This window comes from Passer montanus, unplaced genomic scaffold, assembly GCF_014805655.1.
Source record: "Passer montanus isolate IOZ18808 unplaced genomic scaffold, ASM1480565v1 scaffold5, whole genome shotgun sequence".
Classification (NCBI taxonomy): domain Eukaryota; kingdom Metazoa; phylum Chordata; class Aves; order Passeriformes; family Passeridae; genus Passer; species Passer montanus.
This window is the reverse complement of record NW_024369929.1, coordinates 8929163-8947399: the sequence shown is the minus strand read 5'-3', so window position 1 is coordinate 8947399 and position 18237 is coordinate 8929163. Positions and strand designations below refer to the sequence as shown.

General features: G+C 38.8%; 1 protein-coding gene across 6 annotated transcripts in view; it reads right to left on the bottom strand.

Annotated features, from left to right (window-relative positions):
- Positions 1–18237, bottom strand: part of ADAMTSL3 (ADAMTS like 3) — a 172573-nt gene that overhangs the window by 144028 nt on the left and 10308 nt on the right. The gene's annotated exons all lie outside the window — the stretch shown is intronic.

The following is an 18237-nucleotide window of genomic DNA, read 5'->3' as shown; positions in this document are numbered from 1 at the left end:
ACATGAAGAAATAAAACAAGCTTGGAAAAATGTGCCTCCAAGTTGAAGATACATACAAAGATAAGCAAAAGACAATTCTTAAATATCTTGGGTAAGCCACCATTTTTCCAACACAGTAAAATACTGCCAGCAAGCAACTTAGAAACTGATAGTTCAGCTATTGTTTGAAGTGTCTATCACTGAAAACTGAACTAAGCTGTAACTATAATCATACTCACAGCTGCAAGAAAGCAACTGCCTACATCATCTCTGCTGCTCAAACCATCCTGCGCCCATTCAAGCACTCGGAGCCATTCCAGTGACTGGAATGTGTTTAGGATCACGTCACCAGAGAGAAGTGCCCAGCCTAAACCTCTCTTCAGGCTCTCAGTTTGTACAACTTAAAGCCAACACTGAAACAGGAACAACAATGGAGAGCATTTAGTTTTTAAATTAAGATCCCATCTTTCAGTCTTTTTAAAAGGATATTTCTATCACCATTTTTCTTGATTAAATGTAAATACATTTTCTTTGGCATAGCTTGGGCTGCAGACTGAGATCAACACATTTTGAAATATTTTTCTGCACCCTCTAAAATTTATACTAGTGATTAAGCTTTTGGATATTTATCAACAATTACTTATGTTTTCTCTTGTTATTGTCTGGCTAAAAGATTAAACATTTCACTGAAAGGCTGCAGCAGTATTTAGCCAAAACTTCATTTATTTTCAAAACCCAGCTTAAATATCGACTTTGCTTCATATTTCTGAAAGAAATATTTCTAAAAGAAATATGAACCCTGAAATTTTCCTACTTCCAGTGAAGCTTCTTCCAAACTCTGTGTTAGGCAGACTCTGCCTGCTTTCCAAAGAATTGATCAGATGTGCCTAAAATTTCCTCTAAAAAGCACAGCACCAGCAGACTGAAGCTGCTCCCAATGATATCAGTGACAAAGCTCCCAGGACCCTCTCAGAACCAGGGCCCAAATCCAGCTGCAGCAGGACAGCATCCCTTAGAACATAACACTGGTAGGTCTGTGAGCAGCACTGCTTGCTCAGTTCTCTCTAGTTTTGTACAAATAAGAGCCAAGGGGTGAAATTCAGCACCCAGAGACGATAACCCCAGAGCAGATCACTTCCAATTATTGTCAGAAAGTTACTGACTGTGGATCAGATCCTGCTTTCAAAATATGCAATACCCAATTATTTCCCCAAGTCTTTAGCTTAGCTTTGGGGAATGGGAAAGGGGCACAGCTATCTTTAGATCCAAGAGAAAAGCAATTTTATAGCATCTAGATAAAACAATCTACACTAGTGAGTGAGGATTCTACCCACATGTTCCCCAAAGCTTGTGCTTTGGGGATATGGGAATGGTTGAGGGATGTTTTCAGCCTTTTTTAAGACTGAATCCCCTTTATCAACTCTCCTCTGTGATGAAACAGTGAAAGGAAGGAATATCTGGAAATGAGACAGAAAAGAGTATTTCACTTAAACCCCTTTAAAAAATCTTGCAAGACAGACGTAAGTGACTGAAGTCTAAAAAGATAATTTTTATCACCTCTTTCACCATATATTATTGCAGACAAAAACTTCTTTTCAGTCTCTTATTTAGTAACCTAATAATTGCTGAAATTCTTGTCATAAAAAAGTCCTTTCAATATTATTGAAGCATATTCTCATGAAACTCTACCGTTTATTCACTGACAGTTTCTAAAGGTTCTCATGATCCCCACTGAAAAAATACATTATAAAAGTACTATGAGCATTCTTAGCAATGAAGATGGGATAATCTGTAATATTATTTTAAAGTTTTGTGTTGCAGTTTAACCCGACAGGCAGCTGAACACCACACAGACACTCACCCCTCACAGCAGGATGGGGGAAAGAATCAGTAAAAAGGCAAAACTCCTGGCCTGAGAGAAAGACAGTTTAATAGGGAAAAAATAAAACAATAATAATGATGATTAAAAAATGTACAAAACAAGGGATGCCCAGTGGAACTGCTCTGTATTTCCTGACTGATGCCCAGCCAGTCCCTGAGTACCAGCCACCCACCCCTGGCCCATTTTCCACAGTTTTATTGTTCAGTTTGTTCCCACCCAGCATGGGACATCCCAGGGGCCATGCTGTGGCTGTGCTCCCTCCCAATTTCTTGTGCAGCCTCCTGGCTGGCAGGACAGTGTAAGAAGATGAGAAGTCCTCAACTTAGTGAAAGCACTGCTCAGCAGCAACCAAAACACCATTATTCTCATCCTAAATCCATAATACAGCACTACACCAGCTACCAGGTGGAAAATTAACTCCATGCAGCCAAATCCAGGATATTTTGTTAGGGTCCTTTATCAGGAACACCATGTGTGAAGGATTATTTTGTTGTTAAACTGACAAGCTGCTGGCAACTGCACTCCTTTGTGGGGAACTGACAAACCTGCTTGTCTGTGATCCCAGTTACAGGTCCAGTTACAAACTGGAGGAGACTGGGAGAATAATCTTTGATGAACTGCAGATTTCCTTACAAAAGGCAAGGAAGAAGAATAATTTAAGGCCATGTATGATTGCTGTCAGAAGCAGCTGGATTATAAAGCTCAACAAATCAACACATGCACTGAATGAAGATTCACATTGCTTAAGGAACAAAGGAAACAACAAAATGAAATGAGAAAGGATACAGGGTCATTCCTTTAATGTGGAAGAAGCATCCACCATGAAGGGCCAAGACACCCTTTTCATTAACACAGACCTCAGGATTACTCAATTACACAAAATATTGATGAATAGAGGCCTCATAAGAAGAACAAGAAGCTGTAGAAGCCTAATCCTTTCCTAGTGAGATAAACAGCACCCAACTGGCTTGCAAGACCAACATCACCCTTTTCTAATAAATTATTTTCTCCTCATTTCTCCCAGTATCCAGACTGGATAACTACTTTAATAATGCTGAAGAAAGGTTACAAGAAAGGTATGAATTCTCCCAGGGAACCAAAAGTTGCAGTTTAACAAAAATCCTCCTAAAAACTAACAAAAAGCGAAAATTCTGCTGAAACTTCATGACACCATTTTTTTAACAATTCTGCACGGACCTTACGAAATGTCTCTTTGTTTTCACCTGGCCACAATGACATGCCCACACTGGTGTGACAGAAGGATTCAGGATTTAAGGAAAAATATCTTCCACTACATATGACCAACTTTTCTTCACGCAGGTCTCAACACCTTAAGGAAGGCAATATAGGTGGTAGCAATTTGTATATTTATATGTGAGCAAAATGGGACCTAGGACACTCTGGGGCACAGCAAAAGAGTCTTAGCACCATCAGATAAACAGGATAAGGGTGAGGGAATGCAAGACTTCACACAATACTTAGCTCCCACTCAGTATATTATACAGAACTAAAAACTACACTTAGTCCTTATATATTCCAGTATTATTGTACTATTCATCAAGACATATTGTGTGACTCAAAGCTGTCAATATCCTCATTTACAATGGCCACTCTCAGGAGAGTCTGGGACTTCTGACTCAGATTTTCCCAGTTCTTTTTAATTTAAATTATAACCTTAATGTTATTAATGTTATGTTATGGTAGTATGATTATTTATATTTAATTTCCTTTTGAGTTTTTTCTTTAATAGTGATATAATTTGAACTGACACAGTAACACGCTTTTCATATACTTCAGTTGAAATTGTGCCTAAGGGCAGTGAAATTCTCATCCATAAGCTGTGTGAAGAAAAAAACTCTGGCACTCAGAAGCCAAACACCTGCTAGAACTAGTGGCGGATCCAGATTTTTAAGAGAATTCCTGTTGCATAATGAAAACACAAAGAAGGGAAATGTGTGGGGTGATGGAATGGTATTAAAACCACGGCACTTAGGGGGGAAAAAAAGAATCCTAAGCCACTATACACTTCAGAGCTAAATGCTGAAGATTTTGGCATTTAAGTTGTTCATGGGTGCAATTAAAACCAGAGACTTTTGTCTTGTGAGGAAATCTGAACAGTGACTCTGTCATACACTGCAGGGCACTGCCATGCTTTTCACTGCTCATGACAGAGTTTTCTCCCTGCCCTCAATCTCTGTACATCTGCTTCTGATTCAGGTGGCAGGGACAAACTGGTAAGTATTCAGCCCACTGAAAAGGCTGCCCTAGCACTAGTAATTTTTCTTCCTTGCATGCTGTTTATACAACTTTGTCATCAGCAACAGTGTGGTGTTTATCATGAACTAAACAGGTAGATTAAATGAATGGAATTGCTCTGCTATTGTAAATGACTACAAATTCTCGTAATAGAAATTTACTTGGAAACAGGCAAACTCTCAGCCACCAAGAACTGGAATAATTTCTCAGCAGGAAAACACATCTTTGTCACAACTCTAAGATCAAATAGCCCAAAAATCAAGTAGGAGAAGCCAAAGGGCATGCAACTAATCAACTTGGACAGGTCAGGAAGAGAGAAAGCTTCTGATAATCAATATGTACCATCAAAAAGCTTCTCAATGACTGAACAGTCCTGTGGGTGCCACAGGAGAGCTTGGGCTAACACTGCTCCTCATCCACCTTTCTCAGCAGAGCACCAGGAGCACCTGCTACCATCCCATCAATATTTCCATAAAGAGGGGCTGCAGAGGGGGTGTATCCCAAAATTCTGCTTACAAAGACAGACCACCCTGAATAAGAGTGCAAATATTCAAAGTGGTTCTCCTCCCTGTTACCTCTAGCTGACGAATCCTCTCTCACCTGGAAGAAACCAGACTGCAGAGAAATGCCCCAGCCAGATGTTCACTCCCAGGCTCACTTAGGATTTCCAACAGCTCAGCACATAAATGCATTTAACACATGGTGAGGAAAATGTGATTTTTCCACTGCTAGTTTTCCACTACTTCTGATAATTTTAGAGATATTAACCCAGTTCTTTGTCTACTCTTCTTTCTCCATTGCAATGAGTCCCTTTGCAGGGTTTATGGACTGAGCAGCCTCGCACATTGAGTTGGTCAGGCACATTTTCACAATAAGGAAGCAGTTAAATGGTCATGGTTCTGCTGTAGGAATGTTGGTTTAAGGCTATTAATAAGGCACATGAGGTGAATGCCTTTCAGCCAAGCGCCCTCCACGTGTGCACACCTGCTTCAGCATGATTTTAAAAAGAAATTCCCAAAAGAAACTGTTCGTAGCACGCAGCTTCTAAGTCTCAAACACATTTCTGCAAATACTCTAAAGGTTTTAAGCTTTTAGTGCTTTACTGGTGTCAGGAATTCTGATACACCAACCATGAGGCAAAGCATGCTACTTCATAGTAAACCATTTTTCTCTAAGAAATTACTTTTGTCTTACCATTTTTCTGCCACTTGGACACTATTGACAGTGATTTCCAGCATCATCATTCCCACCTGATGAGCTACTGCTGAAATGGTTTCCCAGACTGAGGCCCATTGTTCAAACACTGCGACTCAATTCTCCAAGCACTCTAATTTAGCTACATTTAAATCTCAGCTTAACTATTCCTTCAGTCCAGTGATGCCAGTCTTGATATTTATGATCCATCCATTTTTCAGCTTCCTCTCACTTTTTACAAGGGAGAAAGGGTGGTTGTTCAAGTATATTTCATCTTTCTCTCTTGCCAGTGAAAGCATCTCAAGCAGAGCAAAGTTTTAACTGTGTGTTGTACTGAGCCAGACACATTGTGCAGCATTAGAAATTAAATGCTAACTAGAAAAAGGTTCAATAGCAGAACAAAAACCAAATAATGCAACTGTGTAAAAGGACAAACCATTAGTCTGAAGATTGTTCCCTTCCTGGTCACAACTCATTTACCAGCACTAACTGACAGCATTTCACATGTATGCTCACTAATAAGCCACTACTTAGATTACTCTGCTTTAGCAGCAAACCCCAGAGCAATTAAAAGCTCACATGACAGGCACTGCAGGCATCTGTTCACTGACAACTGTTAAGACTAATGGTCATTAGTTTAATGACTCATTTTTATTCTTCTCTACAATGTGTACAGTAATGCTGGAGGACTGATATGGTGAAGGGAAAAGGGCTCTTACTGAGGTGAGAAAAGATAAACACAGGCCCTGCTGCTGGAAAGAATGAAATAAATCCTCTGAATGAAGCAGAATTGCTGAAATGTTAAAAGACACAGCTGAGCAAGTCAGACATAAAATGAAAATAGAAACTGCTAATTCAGAACAGGGTGCCTGCTCTAATCAGGATAGTTTCAACACTACAACTTCATCACCCATCTTCTACATCCAGCAAAGAAATTTTGTTAAGCAATTTTAAAATTATCCAGGTGATTACAGAAAGGCATTCAATGAACAAATAAAGGATAAAAAATGGACAGCATTTTTATTCAAAGGCAAGCCATTGTCTAGAATTTTGGAATTTAAAAATGAATGATGCCCTATTAAATGCTCTGCATTTTCTTTAAATATTTTAAGCACTAAGTGTCTTCCTTGTGACTGATCCCATTATATAGTAATTTTAGTCTTCTAAGGATCAATATTTCAAATACAACAAGTAGCAAGTAGAAGTGAGTGAAAGAGTTATCACAGAAGGAGCAGAGAAAGATGGGCCCTGTGATTGTATTCCTGCTCTCTCATCTTGTATTCTCATTCGAGCAGCTGAGTGAATTCCTCCTCTCTGTGTGCACTGCTCTGGGAACTTGGCCCCCACGTCCACAACACGGGATTTGCCAATACATACCACCTGCATTCTGAGGGAACGGAAGACCTTCCTGTGGAGGAATATCTTCCCATCCTGTGTGGGTGTACAGAAGCAGATGTGGATGCACAATGGATAGTTCCCAGGACAGATGAACTGAGACATGTCATAAGTCATGCACTGCTTTCCAATTATGATTGTCTTTCTACAGGAAATTTAACAGAATAATTTTAGTCCGGAATATCACTCTGGAGTTTATGATGGCATAGCAGATGGATAGTGGGATAAATGGTCATTTCCTTCTCTTTACCAGCAGTTTGAAGAAGCTAACTGGAGGAAGTGATAACTTTTCAGCAGGTACCAAGTTACTGGCATTTCACTGAACCTACCAGCAGCTCAAACTTAGAGATCCACAACTGGATACAAAGCACAGACGGTAATTAACCCTCCTGATTGAACGGTAAAGGCTGTGAAAGGACTGACTCTTATTGTTGCTGCTGATACAATTAAATCTCCTAACACATTTACCTTGCACAAAAAATGACCAATCATCTCTAAGTGCCATGGACATCCTTTAAAGGCCACTCATTCGGCCTCTCCTGCTGCAGCCAAGAGGAAAACACCACCAACATTTTGCTCAGAAATAGGATGACTACTAAGGAAAAGCTTTTAAAAAGCAGCTTTTACATACTGGATTCTAAAAGAGTACACCATCTTGGGTTTTACCCTTGAACAGTTTTGAAAAACTGAAAACTGTCATACCTCTTGTAGGACAAGGGATGCTCTGCTCACTACTTTTAAAACCAGCAAGGGCCAGGGGAATGTGAAGTCCCAGTGCATGCCTCATGTCTAACCAGTGGTGCAAGATCATCTACTCTTGTATATCTAGCAGCTGCTCTTTTACCACTACCATTTGCACTTAAGGTTAAACAGAATTCTTGACAGAATAGTTTCATTTTAAAGATTTACAGAGGGGCACTATTCCTACAGAATATTTTTCAGCTATTCCTGAGCACTTTTGGAAGGATCTGTGGCAATAACCTCCCCTGAATTTTCTTATCCACAGTCAGCTCCTAGTTTGCCAGTACAAGCTAATGTGAGCTCGGAGGCCAACCCTAACAGCTCAGTATCTAAAGCTTTAGCATGGTTCCAGATTCTCATATGTTTGTCTTTAGCATTCTAAGACTTTTCAAAATACAGACACTATCCAAGAACAATGGACTGTGCAAAGGGAGGGAAATAAATTCATCTGCCCTTCTACTTAATTGCAGAAGATTCCTTTTGCCCTACACAGCTATAACTTCTCAGACTAAAGACAACCACGACACAACCACCAGAAACTACTGCAGCTGGAACCTTCACAATCTGGTGAAATTACAGTGGTGTGAAATACTGTGATCTTCCTGATTCAGTTGATCTATTCTTATCCTGCATAATTATACATCTCTTCACATTCTTTTCTTCACTGCTTTGCAAATTGAAAACATTAAGAGTCTCACTGTTAAGCCATGCTGGAGTTATCTGTGGCAGTATTCCTATTTTCATTTGCATATTTTACAGTCCTGGTTTCCTCTGCACCCTAAACAGAGTAAAATGCTATTATAAGAAGCCTAAACAGCAACCATTTTAAATAACACGATCCAAATATAAATCTTAACCTGTGTATTTCTCTGCAAGATTGGCTGCACTTGGAATTATCAGTCCAGAACATCTCTATTTCAGAGCCCAGTTCTTTTGGCCAAGATAGATGTTCTTTTATCGTGATTATAGTGAAAAAAGCCAACTTGCTGGCCTGACTCAGGCTGTAATTATTCTGTGTCTTTATACAACCTTTTTATAGTTCCTGATGGAAAGGCTGAAGGAAATCCTACACATTGCAGAAGGTCTAAAATTTTTTGCCCTCTTGCAGAAAAGCATTTAAAAATGACTGAATGAGACTTATCCCTTCCCTATATGATTTTTCATTCTTTAAGTTAATGCTAGCAGTGTTTTCACCCATTTTGTGTTGCTCCAGCTTTAATAACAAAGGAACTGACTGCAAATTGCTCTATAAAAAATACAACTTTTTTTAAAAAAAACCCCTTGATTTCCTACTTGCATAAAACCCTGAAAGAAGCAGCTACACACTTTAAAAGTAAGTGTGGGAGACTAATTAAATCTCCAATTCAAAATTTGTAGGCCAAGAAGATTTAATATGGTCTCTAAATCTCAAAATAGTCCAAAACCCTTCATTTTTGCCATTTACAAACACGGAGTAATTCCAAATCACCTAAAAGTCATAAGAACCCAAACCAATACCTATTCTAAATCAGTGTGTTCTGTACTACTACTTCCTGGGAGGCTGGGGGCCAAAGTCATGTAGGAAAGGGAGGGTGTCCCTCACAGTTCTTTACAAGGTATAGAAATTACATCTTTAAAAAATCCAGTAATGTAACACAAAACCTTGTGCTTAAATCCTCAAGTCTACTGTGAGTGGACAAATAGAAAATCAGGGCACCCCACTTAAATAAATAATCCACCTATTGCTACTAATTATATTTTTCTCTTCTCATGTAGATGAAAAACAGCCAATTTGTAGTATTTTCAGAATAATATTTAAGGAACAGAGGAAGTTATGTACAGCACATTTTAAACAAAGTCAAAATACAGAAATCAAATTCAACTTCAGTTGAGGAAAGTTTTAAAGAAATTAAAGTTAATAGAATAAACCCTCCTCTGAAAATCTCTTCTTATAATTTCCTTCAGTTAAAGATAACAACATACTGGATTTAAGTCTATGCATAACATATCAAATGCTTTTTTTTTTACAGAGGATCTATTCATAGCAGCTTGTATTTGCAACATATGCAGCAAATTATATTATTAAACACTTAATCCCAATAAAGTTTAAATTTCACCCCTAACAATAAAGCTTGTACAGTTCTTGCTCTACTTGAAATCAGATTCTAGAAATAAACAATAACAGTCATAGGTAGGTATCATGACAATTAATAACTGAACATTTGATATATAGTTGAAATACAGCTGGTTATGTGGAAATGTTCTGATGAAATATTAAGACTAATCATTACATTTTTTGCAGTTGACAAACAAAAAATATAGAGTAAACATTACCAAGATGTAGGAAAATATCAGCTAGGTGAGAGTCTTGCAATTCTGGTTACATGTCTCTGAAAACCAGGGCTCCAGGTGCCCTTCAGAGCAGCCAGGACTGGCCCCACTGAGAGCCCTCTGCAGCTCCAGAGCCTGGGGGAAGAGCTGGGTACCCCACCAACCTCACAAAATCCAGAGGGAAAAATCCCTTCTGCGGCAGGGATCCTCTGGTGCTGACAGCCCACAGAGGCTGCACTGCTGGGGCAGCTCTCCAAAAAGAGCAACAGGCACAGGTGAGCTACAGCAGCATTTTAAAAGCTGAACAGAACAAGTATCAGTGAACAGAATTGGACAAACTTCAACACAAATACCCACAGAGAGTAATGAGTTGCTGAAAGCAAGGTCCATTAGAATCAAGAATGTCCCCAGAAATCCAAATTTTATTTCTATTCAGGTGCTTCATACATTATTTCTGACGTATCTGGTGTTATTTATGCAGCTCTGAACAGGATTGTTTTTTCCTAACCTACTTTATTAAAAGAGTCAATTCCAACACAAAATCATGCAAGCAGGCCTCTATTTTACAAAACCTATCATTCCATTGCAAGTCCCAGAGCAGGTATTCAGCCTAGCAAAATGCATCACCCTTCATCATGAAGCACCATTCCTCATTTTTCTCACCCCATATTCTAATTCGGCTGTGCAAAAAGCAAGCTCTGATTGTGTCTAATTTCTCAACTAAAAATAACACTGGGGTAAATCATTGTTTTATGCAGCCGCACTGTAACTTATATAGGGAAGAGTCCATCAGGAACCTGCAGCTTTCTAACACTTACTTCAGACTAAAATTCAGCTAAAGACAATCTCAGTTTGCCTGAGACTTTGTTAGTGCAATCACATGTGCTACACATGCAGGTATTTCCATATAGCATACACATAGGAGCAAAATTGAAAATTTCAGCAGTGAATTGAGACATTGCACACCTGAAGCAGAGAGTTGTATTTTTCTAGGGTTGTTAAATGCTCCTCATGAAAAAATGTGCTAACTTTTTTCTGCAGGCAAAGGAACAGACTCTTTGACAGGTACTCTATGCTTTTGATTTCACCTAAAGATGCAGATGAAATTTCTCAGAATACAGATGTCCAACTCTTGCAAATCCATCTATCCCAGACACTGAAAAAAGGATTGGGTTCTTCATTGCAAGAACAGGGTAATGAAACTGGACCTGCCTCCTATCAGCTGGGGAATCCCATTACTGAAGTCAGTAAATTGCTTTGTAACATGGAATAAGTTCATGAAGGTGTTCGGAGCAGTCTGATTTTGGGAAGAGCTGGGGAAGAACTAACAGGTGCAAGGATGTTGCACTTAAAAAACTTTTTCTCGGGAGACTGAATAGAGTTGATGACATGGGAAACTTGGGTTGCCAACTTTCTACATAGTATATAACTCTGGGAAAATTAATTGGATCATGAAGGTCAAAGAGAGAGGCCAGCCCATTATTGAAAGATAATCTAATTGAATTTTGCCAATTTTATCGGAATGATTACTCTCCAGATGAAGAACTAATGTCACTTTTTCATTGCTGCTAGTCTTTTTTCTTCACTTCTAGGTTCACTTCTTTCACAGACCCATCGGGAACTAAGAAACCACATTAGTGGAAACTTCCCACAATCAAAGGGTTAGTTTTGTGCAGCCAGCTAAGCTTTCTCCACACTTAGTGCAGCTTTTCTTGAGAGAAGATCATCCAAACTCAGCATCCTTACTCTCAGAGTAAGGCATTCTTTAGCAGAGTAAGACAATGTTGAGTGGTAACAGTGGAACCTAAAGATTGGCTTTGACTATTCTGACCCAGAGATGCACATTACTAGTTAATGTTTGCATTATTCATTTGCATTTTGTGCCAGAGGAATCTTACTCCATGAGTTAAATTTTATTCATAGCTCAAGTCTACATTCAAAATAAGACTGGGCTAATATGGAAGCAAAGACTTATAAAAATTGAAAACTCCCTTTGAAACACATGCTTTCCAGTAAGTGCAGCTAGCAAAATGCAAAACACTGTCAACATTCCTACACCATGATGTCAATTTTCATCTGCACAGACAAAATGCTGCTACATGTAGAAATCAGCTCTGTCTTCCTCTCTGGTGGTGCACTCGTGTCTCCCTCTCTTCACTCTCAGAACTGCACCATGCAGTGGAGACTGCAACCCCTTAAAAGGCTCACAGACACCTCCTGAAGATCATTCTGGGAAAAAACCACATTAATTTTTAAAAAATGAGTTGCCACATACAGCTTCAGTTCTCCTGAAAAACAGTGCACATGCTCTAAGGACCAGTTTTGATGTTTGTCTCTACAGCAGTTCAGAGGAACTCCTGCCAACAGGGAAGGACCATAACACCTGATGAAATGGTCTTCAGTGACACAAAGTAAAAAAGTGACTTGTAAAAAATGGAAATCACTTCAACTTCTGCAAGGTTTATAAGCAACAGGAAAATTATTATTTCTGCCTCTTTTTTTTCCCCACAGAGACAAATACAGCCATTTTTCAAGAAAACACCAGGCAACACTTTAAATGCCATCTGTCCTTAGCAGTTATACGATGGAGATGGACTGATGCACACCATACAACAGGAAATATGATGGCCAACTGGTTAGCTCTATTTAAATTCAGCCTCAGTTTGCTTCCTTTGGGCAGGTCTTCCTCCAGAAAAACTCCCACTGATGTCTCAGGCAAAGTGCCTGCAGACTTCACTTGTTACTCAAGTGCAGAATGCTGTACTGTTGAAGTAGAAAGCCTGAATTTCACAAAATAAAGTCTCAGTTGTGGCACAACAACCTCATGAAGGATCTTCTTCAGAACTGAAATCTTGTAGAGCTTGGAGCACAAGAGCCCTCTTACTATCATTCATTTAAAGTGAGCTTTTGGCACGCAAGGAATGATGAGACACTCAGCACAGGGCAAGAGGACTTAGGTCTTTTCCTCAAAGATTGGCCTTAACATTTGAAATAGTAAAAAGAAAGTTTATAATTCCTACATTTCCCCCATTTCTAAATAGTGGCATCTATGTGACACATTACAGATGGCTCACAGAGGTCTAAATTCAGCAATAAAAATAAGCAATTACAAACAAATGCATCATTGATGTCTGCTAGGGACATAATTCAAGCAAGTTCAAAAGATCAGAACAAAACACACATGTTTTGTTATCCCAACTAAGGCCCTTCTCAAGATGGTTATCTACAGGAAGAAATTTTCTCCAAGTAAAGCTTAGTGCTCTGAGAACATCTCTGGTTCCCTTGGAGAAACCATGCAAGTTGGGAGTTTTTAAATTAAAATTAAATTATTAATTTTTATTTACGAGTTAAACAAAAATTTCCCTTTTATTGTCACATTGCATGAGGGAAAAGCTTTAAAAGGCTGGGTGTTAAGAACAGGTGATGCTGACAGGATATTGGAAAGGCCCATGAGACTTACAACATTAAGTAAAATGTATTTGCCCACTGATCTAATTGCTTACTAATTTTCAAATCTATTCCCACCAGATAACTAATGGCATTTTAAGCCCAGCTCCTGGCATTAAAAATACATTTATAGTTCCCTCCTAGCAGAAGATAAACAGCTGCATGGCAAAACCCCATATGTTAAGACAGAATTCTGGAGGTTTTCCGTATAGTTTTAAACCTATTGTGTTCCAAATTTAACTGGAAGAGGGAGGAAAAGGAAACGGGAAAAGCATTTGGGTGTGCAGTTTCACACTGAGGGGAAGGCAATTCTCTCTCATGCAGGGAAAATGTCTGGAATATTTGTGTTTTACAAAAGGACTGATCACATCATGGAAGTGCAGCTTAAGGGAAGCCATAAGAAGCTATTTGTCTATTTATCTTCCTCAAGAAAATACTAGTATTTGTTTAAAAACAAGAAGCTATTCCAGCAATTAAGCCTGAATTTCCTCAAATACTTGAAAATCATTCTAAAATTCTAACACTTGAAAATATATCAGAAACATCCTAAAAATGTTTGCATTTAAAAATTAATAACAATAGAAAAATAAAAAAATATTCCCAGCAGACACAAAGAAGCTCAGAATGTAAGCAACCATTTAGGTTCAGAGCAAGTTCTCACGTCCAGGACAATCGTCCAGATACTCCTGGAGTTTGGAGCATATATTTCTTGGTTAATTTTTAAATAAGGATTCATAAGTGACATCTAGATGATTCATAAGTACATCTAGAACTGCTTCTAGTTCAATGATGCTCAAGTATTGCCCTGAGGAACATCAAAATTACCTAAGAACAGCTGAACTGATTCAGACCATGGAACCATCCAGCCTAGCAGCTTCCAACAACACCCAAAAAAGCAGGTCCAGAGCAAGAATGCTGCAATACTTTCCTGGACTCACCTTCCCAGACTGCTGGGATTCATCTGAAGTGGATCTTCCCAGTACTCATCCTGTCTCCCCTGACATCCATGTAACCTTCTACTCAAGTGTATGGGAAGGAGCACCAAATACCTTTATTATGACATGGAAGAAACCCACACTTCATTGCTTTCAGTCTCCCACCTACTAGTTCTAAAGGCCCTCCGTTCTTATACTGAAAGAAAAAAGTTACCAGCTGATTCCTTCCACCTTTCCACCCCATTCATAAAGGATTTGAGCTGCATGCAGGGCACCAGCACAGGCAAACCAGGAATTCCTACAGTGCAAGGATGATACTCTTTGTCTTACACCTCCCCTTCATATCATTTCCTAACACACTGTTAACTGCTGTTCTATGAAAAGACTTTATGTGAGAATCACCAGCCTAGAGAAAACATGTAATTTGTTAGTAAAGCACCTTACATTCATATAATAAAGTTATAAAATCAGGGGACAAAACCAGAGCCTGTTCAAGCAGTCTTATCAGTTAGTGGCTTAGCAAAATCCCCTACATAGCATGAAGCACCCACAGCCCATCTCTCCAGGCATGGATGTACTCTCTGTCCTGCTTTCAACAGAAGTGCTGACGAGATCAGCTGAAAGAATCCATAATATGCCACATGTACCTGGCAGTTTACAGCTAGGATATTGCCTAGCAAGCAGACAATACTCAAGACACTACTGTGCTATTGGATTTTTCAGCCAACATCCATGTTGCTCAGCCAGGGAATGGTTTTAAAGTATTTGAAGACTCAAGAAAACAAAATTCCAAATGAGTAATGAGACCTTGAAAACCTCTAATAAGAGAAGACTCTCAGGAGAGGAAGACAAATTACATATTAGCATATTTCTTTTGTTATACATCCACAGAGAGCACTGAACTTGTTCAGCCTTCTGCTTCCACACCACTCCTACACCACAAGAATCTGCAGTAGTCAGAAAGAAAAGAAAATGTCCATCAGAAGAGGCAAATCTGAATTTATCAGAACCAGTACCTGTTCCTTCACATTTCTCCAACCCAGTAGATAGCCTGGAACAGCCGTGTATATAAGCAGGGAAATTGCAACAAAAACAGGGGACTTGGAGTTAATTTCTTGCTGAATCAGCCAGCTGGGAATAAAGCCAGTTCCTGCAATCTTCTCAGAGCTTCAGCAAGGTGCATACCAGGAAACACTTATGGCCAGAGACTGGGGAAACACAATCCCTCACTTTTCACATTCTGCAGCAGTGCAGGTGTGTCCATGTCACCTTACTTCACTGGTTCTAAAAGGCAGGAGATCAGGCAACTAAAACTCTCCTCTAAACCTTGATCTACCATGCAATGAGCCCCTAGGTCCTTTCACAAATACACACTCTAAATGTTGCCCTGTTTTGCTTGCATGAACTAACAGGAGACTGCGTCCTATAAATTTTAAGCAGCTTCGATTTTTTTGGCAAAGCACCTGATGACAGAAAAAACCCACCATTACATAAACACAGAAATACATGTTTCTACATATAAACAAACATTCCACTTATTCAATGCTACAAATCAGTCTCATTAAGCAGTTGGGACCTCCCACCAGGACACCAACAACAACCATTAGCATACAGCAACAATCTAGTAACTGCAATCATAAATGCAGTTTTAATATTGCTTCACAATTTTGTTGAGCTAACTTGCATTCACTGTGTTTCTAGTGCATCCAGAAGCATGACAAACTGACAATTCTTGGAAACCACATTTCTCAAAACAGTCTGAAAATATTGTTCTCATTTTCCCTCCATAATGATGTTAAATCTAATAAATACAAAATTAGAAACAGAAATAACATTGTTGCTAAACACTTTATGTAATATGCTCTCTGGAAGGGATTTATTAGGCCAAGTTCTGAAAAACTGCCCTATCTTTATAAGCATGTGACACTTGTACTTGCACTTCTCAATTATCAAATATGCACTTGAGTACTAGAATTCATACACAGAAACCTATTATTTCAAAATAATTTTTAGGGTGAAAATTTTGGTTTAATCAGCTAAATATGATGACAAATACTAAGCCAGACTTTTTAGAAGTGCCTAAGGCACCTAATGCCTGGCTCCCGTTAGGTTAATTGAAATTTACCTTGTTTTGAAAAACCCAGCTAAGCATTTACCAATGCAATTGAGTACTTAACAATGCTTGTGTTTAACGTCTGGGGTCTTACTGAAAGTCATCAAAACAAATACTCCACAAACTCTTCTGAAAATACTGCTCTATCTGCATTAATTTAGCTCTCTTGTATGGCTATCATCAAAAAGGAGTTTTTGAGGAAAAAAAACTCCAAAAAGGAGTTCACAGAACTGTCCTTCCTCCTACAAGTTGAAGTGAGGGAATTTTGAAAATCTGACCCTTAAATACAAGGGCACTTGACAGTCTATATTCTTCAGCTAATATCAAGTTCTCTCTTGACAGAAAAGGAAGTTTGGTGCATGACTTCAAACCTAAAGGAATTATTATCTATTACTGACAATAAAGTGAGTGCTCGGAGCACACAGAACTGCAGTGCTGTACAGTTCCTATATGGGTCTCAGTACTCTGGAGCTGCCATGGTTATATCCAATGTCCTTTCTGGAATGTTGTGTTCACTATCAAAATGTACTTCAAAAACAAACCCTTCTTTCACCATGCACAAACTGTTTTGCAGAGATTTTACCTAATAAGAATTACCCTGGAATTGTTCAAGTGTGACTGTGCTGGACTGTGCACAGCCACAGAATTATCAGCAGTATTGTTAACTGTATAAAACTGCACTGACACATGGATTTGACTGAAGTACAAAATTTGCACAACGTAAGTTATACCTAAGATTTCTTGCATAGACTTACAATGCCAACAACTATAGATGTATGATTATGGATCTGCTTCGTCTGTCACTGAATTCACTTTACTACTTGATTGTAAGCCACACTGGAGCTCCTGGGGATTCAGGAGAGCGTGGAGAGATGTTTAATGAAAAGCTCCAAGCACAAAAACTGAACATAAGGACAAATATGTGAACTTACAGGTTATAGAAGTAAGAGCAAATAAAAAGGATCTGATTTTAAAATGTATGTTCTTGCAAAGCAAAATGCATTGCATTGGATGGCTAAATCTTGAATTCTGGATGAAGAGTAAGAGTTTTAATATCAGTACAATCAATCATGTACATTTTCTGTGATGCAAAGGCAGGAATGGAATTTGGTGCACTGTGCAAAACTGCCACCTCAGTGCTGTTCATGCCCCAATTTGGTAAGGAATATGAGGGATGCAGCAGCACCAAGCAGACCTTAATGAGTAATTATAAGTAATTATCAGACTAAGCATTCAAGTGTCTTCTAAACCAAAGATCATCCTAGAGCCATTCCTTCTTTCCTTGACTACTCTTTCAAGAGAAATTAGAAGCCACTGGCAGTTGTTAGAAATTATTCCTATCCTTGAGGCTTCTCTAAGTATACCAGACTCTTGGATATCTGGTTTTGGAAACAAAAACATGCAGTTCTACACACTGATTGCAGAATTTCTGTCCAACTTTCAGTGTAACTTCACAAGAAATTACCATCATAAGGAATAACTTAGATAGTAAAGGGGTGCTTTCATTGATGACATCTGTACTCTCAGTGCTGTCCCGTAGCTGACTTTAATTTTTTATGACACATCTTAAAAAGTAAGTATTCATACATAGTTTGTGCCTCAAGTCACAAGAAGCATCAACTTTTCAGGCAATTCCACTATTGGATTGTAAACTAGGGGCAACAGCAGTTCAGATTCTATGAGCACTGGCTGAGCAATCATTATCAGTCATAAATTTAAAGCACATTCAGAAAGTGAAGCATAAGTTTTCTGGTAATGCAGTCACTGAGTTGTAACCTTGTCAATAGCAATGAATATTTTAAGTTAGAATACTTGTACAGGATCTCAGATATGTTATTTGTCTTTAGAAGCAGCAACTCAATCTTCACACTAAGAATAAAACCACAGGCCTTTTGAGGCTGATGGCAAAACTCCAGATGGGTGCAGAATTGCCACCTGCCTTCAGAAACAAAAAATTGATTCAGGTTTAACTCAGGACTTGCCAA